We start from the raw sequence: 15,510 nt of genomic DNA, 5'->3' as shown, positions 1-15,510 counted from the left end.
GTAACAAATAACACACAATAAATCATTTAACCATTATTTAATATAAAATAGATCAAACACAACAAATCAAATGTTGAAACTGAGATATTATTGTTTCCTAAAAAATATCTTCTCATTTTGAATCTGATGTCAGCAACACGTCTCTATAAGTTGTTCCAGGATCATGTTCACCACTGAGCTGCATCAACTCTTCTTTTAACAACACTCTGGAAACGTTCGAGACCAGTTTCTGGAGTTTAGAAAGTGACCTGTCATCCATAGAAAACTTTTGGAGCTTCATGTAACTAAAAATACAACAAAGGAAACCCTGAACTGTTGAGCAGCTGAAATCCGACATCAGGCAAGAATGGGACCACATTTCACTTTCAAAACACAGATATGCGAAAACATTCCTTCGTAGATGCCACAGAACTGCAAACATGAATGAAAGATTTACGCTATTTAAGCAACAGCTTTGCAAAGGTGACTGAGGAGCAACACCACGAACAACACTACATCCACACATCCACTGGGTCCGGGAAGCAAAGCCTCATGGGAGATCTGCAGCCACACCGAGCCACATGAGCGTTTGGACGAGCTCCACGCCGCTCGCCGGAGAACCGTTTAGTCTCTGCAGGGAAGAGGTTCAGAAACACAACACAGCTGCCATTTTGTTTTTGTTTTGTGGAGAGAAAAGTGAGGAGCGTCCAGCCGGCAGGCCAGAGGTCAGAGGTCAACGGAACAAAACCACAAACACTCCCACGAAACAGATGGAGATGAACTTTTCATCTCCGCGGAGTCGGGACACTTTCCAGCTGCCCTCCGTCAGCGGGACGGTGGACGGAGCTGCTGGTATTATTCTGTTATTACTGGACGGAGCACATGCAGACACTTTAACCTGTGAAAACCTCCCTCACCAGCTTCACATCATCCACCTCCGACTCCTGCTCGTCTCCTCAATGTCTCTCTGCTAGAAAAAGGGACAGAAACCTGAAACCTGAAGTCCAGCCGTGACCTCGTTGATCCGGTGACGACCTCAGCGTTTCTCAGCGTTCACTATTTGAGTGACATCCAGTGACCTGCGTGGTGATTTGTTGTCCTCGTGCAACTGCTGTCTCCCGGGACGTCGTTTGTCTTCAGGTGCGTGTGCAGCTCCTCAGCCTGAGCGGAGGTCTGATCACACAGCAGCTGAAAACAGCCTCTAACGAAGCGCCGGCCTGCTGTCAGCCGGCCGGGTCGATAAAGTCCGTCGGCCAGCTGAGGACGCACAAAAGCCGTCTTACGGCAGGCTGTCGGAGGGACGTTGATTTCACTGAGGCGGCTCCGCTTCCCCCGACAACAACACTGACTCATTTCTGTTGACGGCCTTTTGATAAAGTCAACATGTCTGTTTCTATGGCGGTGAGCTTCCATTTTCAGGTCGGTCCCAGTAGAACTCGGTGTTGACCGTCTGACAAGCAGCTAACAAAGCTAAAAAAAGCTAATTTTGCTAATAACCAGCTAAACTCAAGAAAACAAACAGCTAACAATACGAACAATAATTTCACAAAAGAACCTGCTGAGCTCTGTTTACTGTTCACATCATCATGCGTGTAGCGATCACTGGTCTCTATGTGCAAATAAACACGTGTAAACGTAAATAAGCAAGTAAACATGTAAACGGGTTCAGAACCAGGAGGAGAGCAGCGGTCTCATTTTAACGTTTGCGTCCGTTAGAAATGTATTTTACTTTTGTAAGTGTCTGAATACACGAGGTTGTAATTCCCAACCTGAACCGTCAGACCCAACGGTGGGTCGGACAGGGTCGGGCTCTGCGCTGCGCTGGATCGACGAACCGTGCGAGGGGGCGGGGCCTCTTCCGGGGAAACTGTTCCTGTACAGTTCAGCTGTCAATCACCCTCGGGCAGCTGTTCTGTTGGGGATTATTTCCATTGATCATTCAGAGGACGTCAGCTGACTGGGCGGTCCTCCGACGTGGCCGAGGACACGTTGACGCTCATCAAACAACGTGATGATATGAGTCCCAGACCGGCTGGACGTGGTCGGAGCGGATCTCAGTGCGCTGTGACTGGTGTGAAGTCTCTGAAACAGATTCAGGTTTCATCCATCACACACCCGGGGAACCGATCGTCATCAACAGACCTGCCATACTCAATGAAGGGAGAGGGGCGGAGCCACATCTCAGGAACCTGAAGGGGATTTTCCATGAGAGGAACTTAAATGAACTCAACTCTGTAGACAGTAAATATCTGCAACAAGCATCCCTTATACTTCACGTTACACATGTGACTGCAGGAGAACCAAACATGTTTGGATGAACGATGATAGACAAGACCCGGTATCTGACCCTCCGCGGGGTCAAAGGTCAGCGTGTCTGTAGGTGGTGTGCTGGCGTCTGAATGACCTTGTTACCTGAAAGACGCCAATTCATTCACCCCTCCCCCCCACCCCCCAACCCCCGCACTCTCCTCCCCGGCCGCCGCATCCGTCTCGCGATTGGGTGTGATCCCAGCCGGTAACCATAGCGACAGTTGCCACGGTCAGCCAGCAGCTGAGGAAGTCAAACGTGAGGACTGATGAAGGACAGTCGATGCAGACAGGAGGGGTGTGGTCCACTGGTGATGTGTGTGTGTGTGTGTGTGTGTGTGTGTGTGTGTGTGTGTGTGTGTGTCTGTGTGTGTGTGTGTGTGTGTGTGTGTGTCTGTGTGTGTGTGTGTGTGTGTGTGTGTGTGTGTGTGTGTGTGTGTGTGTGTGTGTGTGTGTGTGTGTGTGCTGATGGAGGAGTGGTTTGGGGGGTGCTCAGAAGGTGAAGACAGCCAGCTGTGTCCTTGGAGGTGAGCCACAGGTGTGTGGTAAGAAGAGACATGTTAAAAGAGGGACTTGGAGTTTGACGTGTTCCGTGTTTTAACCCTGATGTGTTCCGTGTTTTAACCCTGATGTGTTCCGTGTTTTAACCCTGACGTGTTCCGTGTTTTAACCCTGATGTGTTCCGTGTTTTAATCCTGACGTGTTCCGTGTTTTAACCCTGATGTGTTCCGTGTTTTAGTCCTGATGTGTTCCGTGTTTTAACCGTGATGTGTTCCGTGTTTTAGTCCTGATGTGTTCCGTGTTTTAACCCTGACGTGTTCCGTGTTTTAGTCCTGACGCGTTCCATGTTTTAACCCTGATGTGTTCCGTGTTTTAACCCTGACGTGTTCTGTGTTTTAACCCTGATGTGTTCCGTGTTTTAACCCTGATGTGTTCCGTGTTTTAACCCTGATGTGTTCCGTGTTTTAACCCTGATGTGTTCCGTGTTTTAACCCTGATGTGTTCCGTGTTTTAACCCTGATGTGTTCCGTGTTTTAACCCTGATGTGTTCCATGTTTTTAACCCTGACGTGTTCCGTGTTTTAACCCTGACGTGTTCTCTGTTTTAACCCTGATGTGTTCCATGTTTTAACCCTGATGTGTTCCGTGTTTTAACCCTGACGTGTTCTGTGTTTTAACCCTGATGTGTTCCGTGTTTTAACCCTGATGTGTTCCATGTTTTAATCCTGATGTGTTCCGTGTTTTAACCCTGATGTGTTCCGTGTTTTAACCCTGATGTGTTCCATGTTTTAACCCTGACGTGTTCCGTGTTTTAACCCTGACGTGTTCTCTGTTTTAACCCTGATGTGTTCCGTGTTTTAACCCTGACGTGTTCCGTGTTTTAACCCTGACGTGTTCTCTGTTTTAACCCTGATGTGTTCCGTGTTTTAACCCTGATGTGTTCCATGTTTTAACCCTGATGTGTTCCGTGTTTTAACCCTGACGTGTTCCGTGTTTTAACCCTGACGTGTTCCGTGTTTTAACCCTGACGTGTTCCGTGTTTTAACCCTGATGTGTTCCATGTTTTAACCCTGACGTGTTCCGTGTTTTAACCCTGACGTGTTCTCTGTTTTAACCCTGATGTGTTCCATGTTTTAACCCTGACGTGTTCCGTGTTTTAACCCTGACGTGTTCTCTGTTTTAACCCTGATGTGTTCCGTGTTTTAACCCTGATGTGTTCCATGTTTTAACCCTGACGTGTTCCGTGTTTTAACCCTGACGTGTTCCGTGTTTTAACCCTGACGTGTTCCGTGTTTTAACCCTGACGTGTTCCGTGTTTTAACCCCGATGATCTCTGCTTCCAGACACCATCACGCCACTGCAGCAGCTTCACTTCAGCGACTGCTGAGGTCAGCTGTTGGTGTCAGACTCTCAGCGGTCCGTTCGACACCTCAAAACCTCACACTCATGTTTAGGATGCAGACTCCGTTACCATGACAACCTCCGTCTTTCCTGTGTTTCTCTCGTTTTATTCTTCTACAAAATCCCTGTTTGGGAAAGCTGTTGTTACGCCCATTGGTTTCATCAGTGCAAGTGAGGCGACACGCAGGAAGTTTATTGCCACCAACACCTCAGTGAGGGCTGGTGCTCCATCTTCAGGGTGGAGATCTACCTCCACCTTTAAACAGTACATTCATCAGTTTTCAATTGAGAGTTAAAAAATATCAACATGATTAGTTCTTTCAAAGTGACTTTTCTGGAGCGACTGCTTATAAATTTGCGTAGAATAATATCTTTTGTCTTTATTAAATAATGCAGCAAATAACCATCACTTTCAATTCATCTTTAAATGATTTATTGATCAGTTTGTGATAAATTATCATCACAATCTGAAACCTTCCTTTCCCGGCATGTAAATGAACAACACTGTTCGGTTTCTGTAAACAGCTGCTTTGTTTGTTGTTTGCAGTTTTGTGTTTAGTTTGTTTTTTACAGGTTTTTTTGCAGTTTGTTGTTTATTGGTTGCAGTCTGTTGTCTGCTTATTTTGTTTGTTTGTTTGTTGTTTGCAGTTTTATAAAACTGTCCTCCATCACGTCACAGATTAAAGATTTACAGCAGAAAACAGAGACTGCTCCGCTCCTCACTTATTCATCCCAGCAGTGTTTCCAGCAGACGGTTACGTCAGAGACGTGGAGGGTGGCGAGGCAGGACCGACGCCGGATTCATCACCTGTCAGGGATCAGGTGACCACCGGTGTCCTCCGTGATGTCTCATCTGTCCAGGCTGCGTTACAGAGCGCTACAGCCGGTGGGAAAAGGGGCGTGGCTCTGTGAGGGCGTGGGACTCGTGTTCAACCTATTGTGTCTACGTGCTGCTAGATTTAGTTTCTTTCTTTATAGTTAGTGAGGTTTGCCCTCCTTCTGGGAGTTCAGGCATCAAAGTCCTCCAGACAGCAGCGCCTGGAGGAAACTGAGTGATGGGATCTGATCCGGAAGTCCACGACTACAGTTTTGTGTCGGAGGCTCAGCAGCTTGTAATTCAGATGGATCTCCAGATATAAGAAAGACACCCCTTCCACAGCTGACTCCAGTTTCCCAAACATATCAACTTCTCATCTTCAAGAGAGCCGAAGGTCCGAAACCAGAAGACAGACCGTGAATGACAACCATGCAGGTTGGTTGTCTTCTGGTTTTGGTCTGGAGGTCTGCAGCAGCACACAGCCTTCGTTCCAAGGCCAGCAGTTCGCATGCCACGTTATTTTGATGCAATGCAAGTATTTGAATACTGTCAGCTCCATGTTGAAGCTATAACATCACTTTCTAATGTCTCTGTTCATATTCCACAGATGAGCTCCACTACAGCCGTCCACCAAGACACGTGGAAAGCTTCCTGGTCTTTGCAACTAGAGTCCAAAGGTTGTACCAGCGTGGCCGAGTGGAGGAATGGATTCAAGGATTCAAGGACAACATTCAGGGCCTTACAAGGATGAGCAGGTAAGGCTGGTGCTCAGGTCGCTGCTAACCTTCATGTTGTGTCCCGCACCTTGACACGGTCATGGACTCGTCTCCTGTCGAACAGCGACGTTCAACCTGCAAAATCCTCAAAATCTTTTCCCTCATAAGAGTGAAGATAAACCGTTTATCTAACGAGTGTTTCACAGATTGTTTATAAAAGTGTCCGTAGCTTCCAGCCAGCTCCGTAGCTTCTTGGTGTTGTTAGCTAAAGTCACTCCTTCTTATTCGTTTTCTGGAGTGCCCCCCCCCCGCTCCTCCTCCTCTTCCCCCCCTCCCCCCTCCTCCTGTCTCCAGTGTCCTCCATGGTCGACCAGCAGAGCCTTTTATACAATTCCTGGCGGTGCAGAGCTTTAATTTCATTCTCTCTCTGTCTGAGAATAAAGGGGGCGCCACACCTGGAGAATACATAATGGATCAGAGAGCGGAGGATATAAATAGCGGGGGGGGGGGGGGGGGGGGGGGGGGCACGACTCCGTCCTCCTCCAGCAGCGAGGCCTGTGGTTTCCATCTGAACCTGGTGTTGTTCTGGGAGAGCAGCGGATGGACGCGTTGTTTTTTTTGTTCTTGGAAGACTTCACTTTGAACCCGGACGCTTCGCAGCTCTGGAGGGAGTTCAAGTGTTCGGAGCAGTTGGCGGCTCGTTCTCTATTATTCAATCCGGCCTTGATGAATAAGTGGTCTCGGTGTAACGAGCAGAGGATGTGGACTGGAGTGTTCTTCGAAAGCCGAGATCCTCTCTGATCTCTCAAAGTGCTCGAACGTGAGGACAGAAAAAGGACAAATGAGACACAAAGACATGAATATATTCTCTTATTAATAAAGTCAGACTAAAGCGGGAGAAAAGCGGGAGCTCGTTCATAAGAGCTGTCAGACTGAAGTCTGTCTGAGTTTCCTTCCTTCACGTTGTGTTGTGGAAGGTAGATTTGATGAAACGGACCACAATCAGGTGTTCGGGTCGCAGACCTGACGGTCGACTCCACAGCTGGAACCTTTAAACACAACACATCACGTTCACATGTCCAGTCAAACAAGTGTCTTCAAATTCATTTACACATTTTCCTTCAGTGCACTTTGGAAATATTCCTGATTTTGTGCGTGCATATGCAAATTGTCCAACTTGTCCTTCGGTCTGAGCTCATTTCCTTCCATTACAAGTAATTTGTGTCACTGCAGATTATATTTGTCTGTTATATTTTCTGACTGACGTCCTGCTCGTCTACCTGTAGCAGGAACCTGAGGAGGGAAGTGTTGAGCAACCTCCAGTCTAACAGCTCTGATGTGTTGTCCTCATTAGCCTGTCCTGGGATCAGCACACACATTCACATTTAGATGTGTTTAAACCGTTGCCAACGACTGCCGGTTGGAGCGCGTCCCAGCCACGGAGGAGAAATCCCACGTCCTGCCTGCCAGCAAGCAGAACCGACGGTCGATGCAGAAATCACAAATTCTTCTTTTTCCCTTTAATAAATCTCTGGAGACCAAACAGGGTCCAAGAATTACACTTGGCATGTCCGAGATGGGCTGGAAAGGCTTCAGCCGTAAGCTGTAAACTTCCAGTCAATCTGCCAGACCTGCCAGATCATCCTGATCTCAGAGCCCCGTCTCCTGATTCTGCGTCCTCTTAAGGAACAGTTAACTCCTGGGTTTTTGTGGCTTTTTATTTGTCGGTGTATGTGAGAGTTCAAAGCCTTCAACTTTCTGGCACCAACAAAACAGGACGGAGCGCCGTAACTGGAGAAAAAAGAAGCTTCTCTGTGAGGCCAAAATCAGAAACAAATGGCTGCTTCTCTGTTCGCCACGGCTGCTGGCTCGCGTCCCGGACTCCTCGGCCTCTGGAGTCGGACATCTGTTCCCTTCAACAACAACAACAGAAGAACCTGCATTAGCATAAAGAAAAGACCCAGGACTACTAGGACTACTCCGGTCCTGCCAACATGAAGCACACAGCACTGAAAAGAAAAGCAGTACATCTGCCTCATCTGGTCCGGGAGAGCAGAGAGAGAAAATAACAGCATAAACAGACAGCACTCATTAAACTGTGTTGGAAAGGCTGGAAACCACAGATCAGAAACACAGAGATACCTGTAGAAAGGGAGAGAGGAAGAAGACATCATGTTGATGATGAGATATGAAGTGGTGGCATATAAATAAACAGAGTGAAAGAGAGGAGAGGACGCAAAGAATTAGTGGATTTCATCATCTACGGTTCATAATATCATTAAAGATGCTGGAAGCAAATTCCATGATTTTCTCCTCAATACATTATATGTGTGAAATGAGTCACTGGAAGATTCTGCAAAGACAGAAAACTTTGTTGCACTGAAATGTGGATTTAAACTGTTGAACAGTTTCTCACCCGTCTTCAGCTCAGGTGTTTTTAGGCGGAGCTAAAAGCTAACCTATCTACGTCACAACAACCTATCTACGTCACAACAACCTATCTACGTCACAACAACCTATCTACGTCACAACAACCTATCTACGTCACAACAACCTATCTACGTCACAACAACCTATCTACCTCACAACAACCTATCTACGTCACAACAACCTATCTATGTCACAACTACCTATCTACCTCACAACAACCTATCTACCTCACAACAACCTATCTACGTCACAACAACCTATCTACGTCACAACAACCTATCTACGTCACAACTACCTATCTACCTCACAACAACCTATCTACCTCACAACTACCTATCTACCTCACAACAACCTATCTACCTCACAACAACCTATCTACCTCACAACTACCTATCTACGTCACAACAACCTATCTACGTCACAACAACCTATCTACGTCACAACTACCTATCTACCTCACAACAACCTATCTACCTCACAACTACCTATCTACCTCACAACAACCTATCTACCTCACAACAACCTATCTACCTCACAACAACCTATCTACGTCACAACAACCTATCTACGTCACAACAACCTATCTACGTCACAACTACCTATCTACCTCACAACAACCTATCTACCTCACAACTACCTATCTACCTCACAACAACCTATCTACCTCACAACTACCTATCTACCTCACAACAACCTATCTACCTCACAACAACCTATCTATCTACGTCACAACTACCTATCTACGTCACAACAACCTATCTACGTCACAACTACCTATCTACGTCACAACAACCTATCTACCTCACAACAACCTATCTACCTCACAACAACCTATCTACATCACAACAACCTATCTACCTCACAACAACCTATCTACCTCACAACAACCTATCTACATCACAACTACCTATCTACCTCACAACAACCTATCTACATCACAACTACCTATCTACCTCACAACAACCTATCTACCTCACAACAACCTATCTACCTCACAACAACCTATCTACCTCACAACAACCTATCTACATCACAACTACCTATCTACGTCACAACAACCTATCTACGTCACAACTACCTATCTACCTCACAACAACCTATCTACCTCACAACAACCTATCTACCTCACAACAACCTATCTACCTCACAACTACCTATCTACATCACAACTACCTATCTACCTCACAACAACCTATCTACCTCACAACAACCTATCTACCTCACAACAACCTATCTACCTCACAACAACCTATCTACGTCACAACAACCTATCTACCTCACAACAACCTATCTATCTACGTCACAACTACCTATCTACGTCACAACAACCTATCTACGTCACAACAACCTATCTACCTCACAACAACCTATCTATCTACGTCACAACAACCTATCTACCTCACAACAACCTATCTATCTACGTCACAACTACCTATCTACGTCACAACAACCTATCTACGTCACAACAACCTATCTACCTCACAACAACCTATCTATCTACGTCACAACAACCTATCTACCTCACAACAACCTATCTACCTCACAACAACCTATCTATCTACGTCACAACTACCTATCTACGTCACAACAACCTATCTACGTCACAACTACCTATCTATGTCACAACAACCTATCTACCTCACAACAACCTGTCTACGTCACAACAACTTATCTACGTCACAACAACCTATCTACGTCACAACAACTTATCTACGTCACAACTACCTATCTACGTCACAACAACCTATCTACGTCACAACTACCTATCTACCTCACAACAACCTATCTACGTCACAACAACCTATCTATCTACGTCACAACTACCTATCTACCTCACAACAACCTATCTACCTCACAACTACCTATCTACGTCACAACAACCTATCTACGTCACAACAACTTATCTACGTCACAACTACCTATCTACGTCACAACAACCTATCTACGTCACAACTACCTATCTACCTCACAACAACCTATCTACGTCACAACAACCTTTCTACGTCACAACAACCTATCTACCTCACAACAACCTATCTACGTCACAACAACCTATCTACCTCACAACAACCTTTCTACGTCACAACAACCTATCTACCTCACAACAACCTATCTACATCACAACTACCTATCTACGTCACAACAACCTATCTACCTCACAACAACCTGTCTACGTCACAACAACCTATCTACCTCACAACAACCTATCTACGTCACAACTACCTATCTACGTCACAACAACCTATCTACCTCACAACAACCTGTCTACGTCACAACAACCTATCTATCTACGTCACAACAACCTATCTACCTCACAACAACCTATCTATCTACGTCACAACTACCTATCTACGTCACAACAACCTATCTACGTCACAACAACCTATCTACCTCACAACAACCTATCTATCTACGTCACAACAACCTATCTACCTCACAACAACCTATCTATCTACGTCACAACTACCTATCTACGTCACAACAACCTATCTACGTCACAACAACCTATCTACCTCACAACAACCTATCTATCTACGTCACAACAACCTATCTACCTCACAACAACCTATCTACCTCACAACAACCTATCTATCTACGTCACAACTACCTATCTACGTCACAACAACCTATCTACGTCACAACTACCTATCTACGTCACAACAACCTATCTACCTCACAACAACTTATCTACGTCACAACAACCTATCTACGTCACAACAACTTATCTACGTCACAACTACCTATCTACGTCACAACAACCTATCTACGTCACAACTACCTATCTACCTCACAACAACCTATCTACGTCACAACAACCTATCTACCTCACAACAACCTATCTACCTCACAACAACCTATCTACGTCACAACAACCTATCTACCTCACAACAACCTATCTACGTCACAACAACTTATCTACGTCACAACAACCTATCTACGTCACAACAACCTATCTACCTCACAACAACCTATCTACGTCACAACAACCTATCTACATCACAACTACCTATCTACGTCACAACTACCTATCTACGTCAGATCACAGCCGGTTTATAGAACCTTCTGCATGGCTCCTCCTCTCACGGTGAAACGCTATAAAAGCCTGCAGCTCATTTACATAAGAGGTCGTCCCACTGGACTTCAGTTCAACTCCTGACGTAGTCATATTATTATTGTACATCAGCTAGCTGCTACAGGATGTCTCCCTCCACCTGCACGTCCAACTTTCCTAGAAGCAAGAACCTCAAAGCAGCGCTGCATCTCTATTTAAATGTCCTACTGATGAAGGAAAAAGAGGTGGATTGATTTCATGAAGATCTAAAGGAGACTTTAGGATGAACACCAACAGGCGTCTGCAGGGATATTTCATGGTGGACAGTTTCACCAACTTCCACCGGAGACGGACAGAGTTCACGGACGCACCGCTCCTCCTGCAGCGCCGAGCCGATCCGAGCTTCACCCTCCCAGACGTTCATCCTGCGGACGCACCGCTCCCTAACGTGATTTTATTCGGTGTAGAATAACTTTATTTTTTGATTTGATTTTTTTTTTTTTGATTTTATACACTTTATTAATCCCCGAGGGGAAATGTCTTCACTACAGCAGGGGGTCTCTCAGGGGGGAGATGCTGCAGCAGGCTGCCACTAGCACGGCGCCAGGTAACCTGACCTGAGGTGCATGTTTTTGGATGATGGGAGGAAGCCGGAGAGAACCCACGCAAGCACAGGGAGAACATGCAAACTCCGCACAGAAAGGCCCAGGACCGGATTCGAACCCGGAACCTTTTTGCTGTGAGGTGACAGTGCTAACCACTGCACCACCGTGCCGCCCCATTTTGGTGAAATGGGAGCTAATGTGCAAATTAGCTTCTATTGAGCTCGTAGCAGAGTTCAGAGGAAATTGCTCCGATAACCACAGGTTGTTTTATGCATCTCATTAAAGACACGACCAGGAACTATAATATATGTAACTCTGTATTTTACATGTCGGGGTGATGGTTAACATGGAATGTAATGAATTAACATGTGATGTAATGAATTGACGTGTGATGCAATGAATTGATGTGATGTAATGAATTGATGTGATATAATGAATTGACATGTGATGTAATGAATTGACGTGATATAATGAATTGACGTGATATAATGAATTGACATGTGATGTAATGAATTGATGTGTGATATAATGAATTGACAAGTGATGTAATGCATTGACGTGATAAAATGAATTGACATGTGATGTAATGAATTGACGTGATATAATGAATTGACATGTGATGTAATGAATTGACATGATATAATGAATTGACATGTGATGTAATGAATTGATGTGTCATATAATGAATTGACATGTGATGTAATGCATTGACGTGATATAATGAATTGACATGTGATGTAATGAATTGACGTGATATAATGAATTGACATGTGATGTAATGAATTGACGTGATATAATGAATTGACATGTGATGTAATGAATTGACGTGATATAATGAATTGACGTGATATAATGAATTGACATGTGATGTAATGAATTGATGTGTGATATAATGAATTGACAAGTGATGTAATGCATTGACGTGATATAATGAATTGACATGTGATGTAATGAATTGATGTGTGATATAATGAATTGACATGTGATGTAATGAATTGACGTGATATAATGAATTGACAAGTGATGTAATGCATTGACGTGTGATGTAATGAATTGATGTGTGATGTAATGAATTGATGTGATGTAATGAATTAATGTGATATAATGAATTGACGTGATGTAATGAATTGACAAGTGATGTAATGAATTGATGTGTGATGTAAAGAATTGATGTGATATAATGAATTGATGTGATATAATGAATTGATGTGATATAATGAATTAATGTGATATAATGAATTGATGTGATATAATGAATTAATGTGATATAATGAATTGATGTGATATAATGAATTGATGTGATATAATGAATTAATGTGATATAATGAATTGATGTGATGTAATGAATTGATGTGATGTCATGAATTGATGTGATATAATGAATTGATGTGATGTCATGAATTGATGTGATATAATGAATTGATGTGATGTAATGAATTGATGTGATATAATGAATTGACGTGATATAATGAATTGATGTGATATAATGAATTAATGTGATGTAATGAATTGATGTGATATAATGAATTGACGTGATATAATGAATTGATGTGATATAATGAATTAATGTGATGTAATGAATTGATGTGATGTCATGAATTGATGTGATATAATGAATTGATGTGATGTCATGAATTGATGTGATGTAATGAATTGATGTGATGTAATGAATTGATGTGATGTAATGAATTGATGTGATATAATGAATTGACGTGATATAATGAATTGATGTGATATAATGAATTAATGTGATGTAATGAATTGATGTGATATAATGAATTGACGTGATATAATGAATTGATGTGATATAATGAATTAATGTGATGTAATGAATTGATGTGATGTCATGAATTGATGTGATATAATGAATTGATGTGATGTCATGAATTGATGTGATATAATGAATTGATGTGATGTCATGAATTGATGTGATATAATGAATTGATGTGATGTCATGAATTGATGTGATATAATGAATTGATGTGATGTAATGAATTGATGTGATGTAATGAATTGATGTGATATAATGAATTGACGTGATATAATGAATTGATGTGATACAATGAATTAATGTGATATAATGAATTGACGTGATGTAATGAATTGACAAGTGATGTAATGAATTGATGTGTGATGTAAAGAATTGATGTGATATAATGAATTGATGTGATATAATGAATTGATGTGATATAATGAATTGATGTGATGTCATGAATTGATGTGATATAATGAATTGATGTGATGTCATGAATTGATGTGATATAATGAATTGATGTGATATAATGAATTGATGTGATATAATGAATTAATGTGATATAATGAATTGATGTGATATAATGAATTGATGTGATATAATGAATTGATGTGATAAAATGAATTGATGTGATATAATGCAGTGTTGTTCATGTTGCAGTCGTTACAGAACTAAATCAACTCCTCCTCTCTTATTATCTCCACTATTGTAATGCAGGTCGTTAGAAGTAGTTGGAGACTCACTGTCTTCTGTCTCTGGTGTCCAGTTTGACTCCTGTGTTGCAGCTCAGGGGGACAAGCGTGATTTGAATGCATCTGTATGTTTCACTCATTGGACAAATAAATTCTAATTCTATTCTGTTTTCCCAAAGCAGGCTGCTCTGTCCACCAGAGAGACAGAGGACCAGTGGGACATCGTGCATAAAGTCACTGAGAGGTTGGATGTCAGACGGACCGCTTAGTGGGGGAAAGAACTGCAGCCACAGGACTGTCATACTGAACACTGAACACCTTCCAGCGAGGGGGCGGAGCTTCAGCTCCTTCAGGACACGCCCCCCCAGTCTCAGAGCAGAGAAGACTGATGATTTTCTCACGATTTCAAAGCCTAATTTAACAAACTTGCCTGTGTTTTTTTCATTCAAATTTGGATGGGTAGTTAACAACCCATACTTCTGTGGTGTGATGAACTTAAAACTCATTTTCATTTCTACTTTACAGCATCTTTAAAAGATTCAGAGAATCTGGAGAAATCTCTGAACACAAGGGACAAGGCTGGAAACCAATATTGGATGGTGGTGATCTTCGGGCCCTCAGGCAGCACTGCATTAAAAACACACTATTCTGGAGTGGAAATCACTGCATGGGCTCAGGAACACTTGTGAAAACCTATATTGGATGGGGGTGATCTTTAAAGAGGTTAGGGAGAGGGACCATCCAGCTCAGTTCTAAATCCAGCATCTGTGATGGTACAGGGATGCATTAGTGCACATGGCATGGGTAGCTTGAACATCTGGAAGGAAGCATTAATGCTGAATGATATATTCAGGTTTTGGAGCAACATATGCTGCCATCCAGACAACGTCTCTTTCAGGGAAGGTCTTGTTTATTTCAGCAGAACAACGTCCAACCACATTCTGCACGTATTCCAACAGCATGGTTCTCTAGTAGAAGAGTCCGCTGATAAACTGGCCTCCTGATTTGATATGTTGTCTTTGGTCTATTTCATATTAAATACAGGCTTTAAATCATTTGCAAATCATCAGGTTCTGTTTTTATTTACATTTTACACAGCATCACTACTTTTTTGGAAGCAGGGTTGTATGAAAATGAAATATCATAATCATAACACACATTCAAATCAGGGCCAAAATGGCTTCAGCTCTGTACGTCGAGGCGATCGGTGGTCAAATCACAACTTGATTTGTTGCTCTGACTGACCCGAGCTGATCCG

General features: G+C 43.2%; 1 long non-coding RNA gene across 1 annotated transcript; it reads left to right on the top strand.

Moving 5' to 3' along the window:
• Positions 1 to 4,073: 4,073 nt before the first annotated feature.
• On the top strand, positions 4,074 to 6,207 carry LOC138209197 (uncharacterized). The gene is made up of 3 exons (XR_011179145.1): positions 4,074 to 5,439; positions 5,612 to 5,759; positions 6,164 to 6,207. It is a non-coding gene; the product is annotated as an uncharacterized lncRNA (long non-coding RNA).
• The last annotated feature ends 9,303 nt before the right edge of the window (positions 6,208 to 15,510 follow it).

This window comes from Embiotoca jacksoni, unplaced genomic scaffold (genome assembly GCF_022577435.1).
Source record: "Embiotoca jacksoni isolate LCO1_2020_lvr unplaced genomic scaffold, fEmbJac1.0.p SCAF_4, whole genome shotgun sequence".
Lineage (NCBI taxonomy): Eukaryota > Metazoa > Chordata > Actinopteri > Embiotocidae > Embiotoca > Embiotoca jacksoni.
Note: the sequence above shows the minus strand (reverse complement) of the source record. Positions and strands in the feature narration are given on the sequence as shown.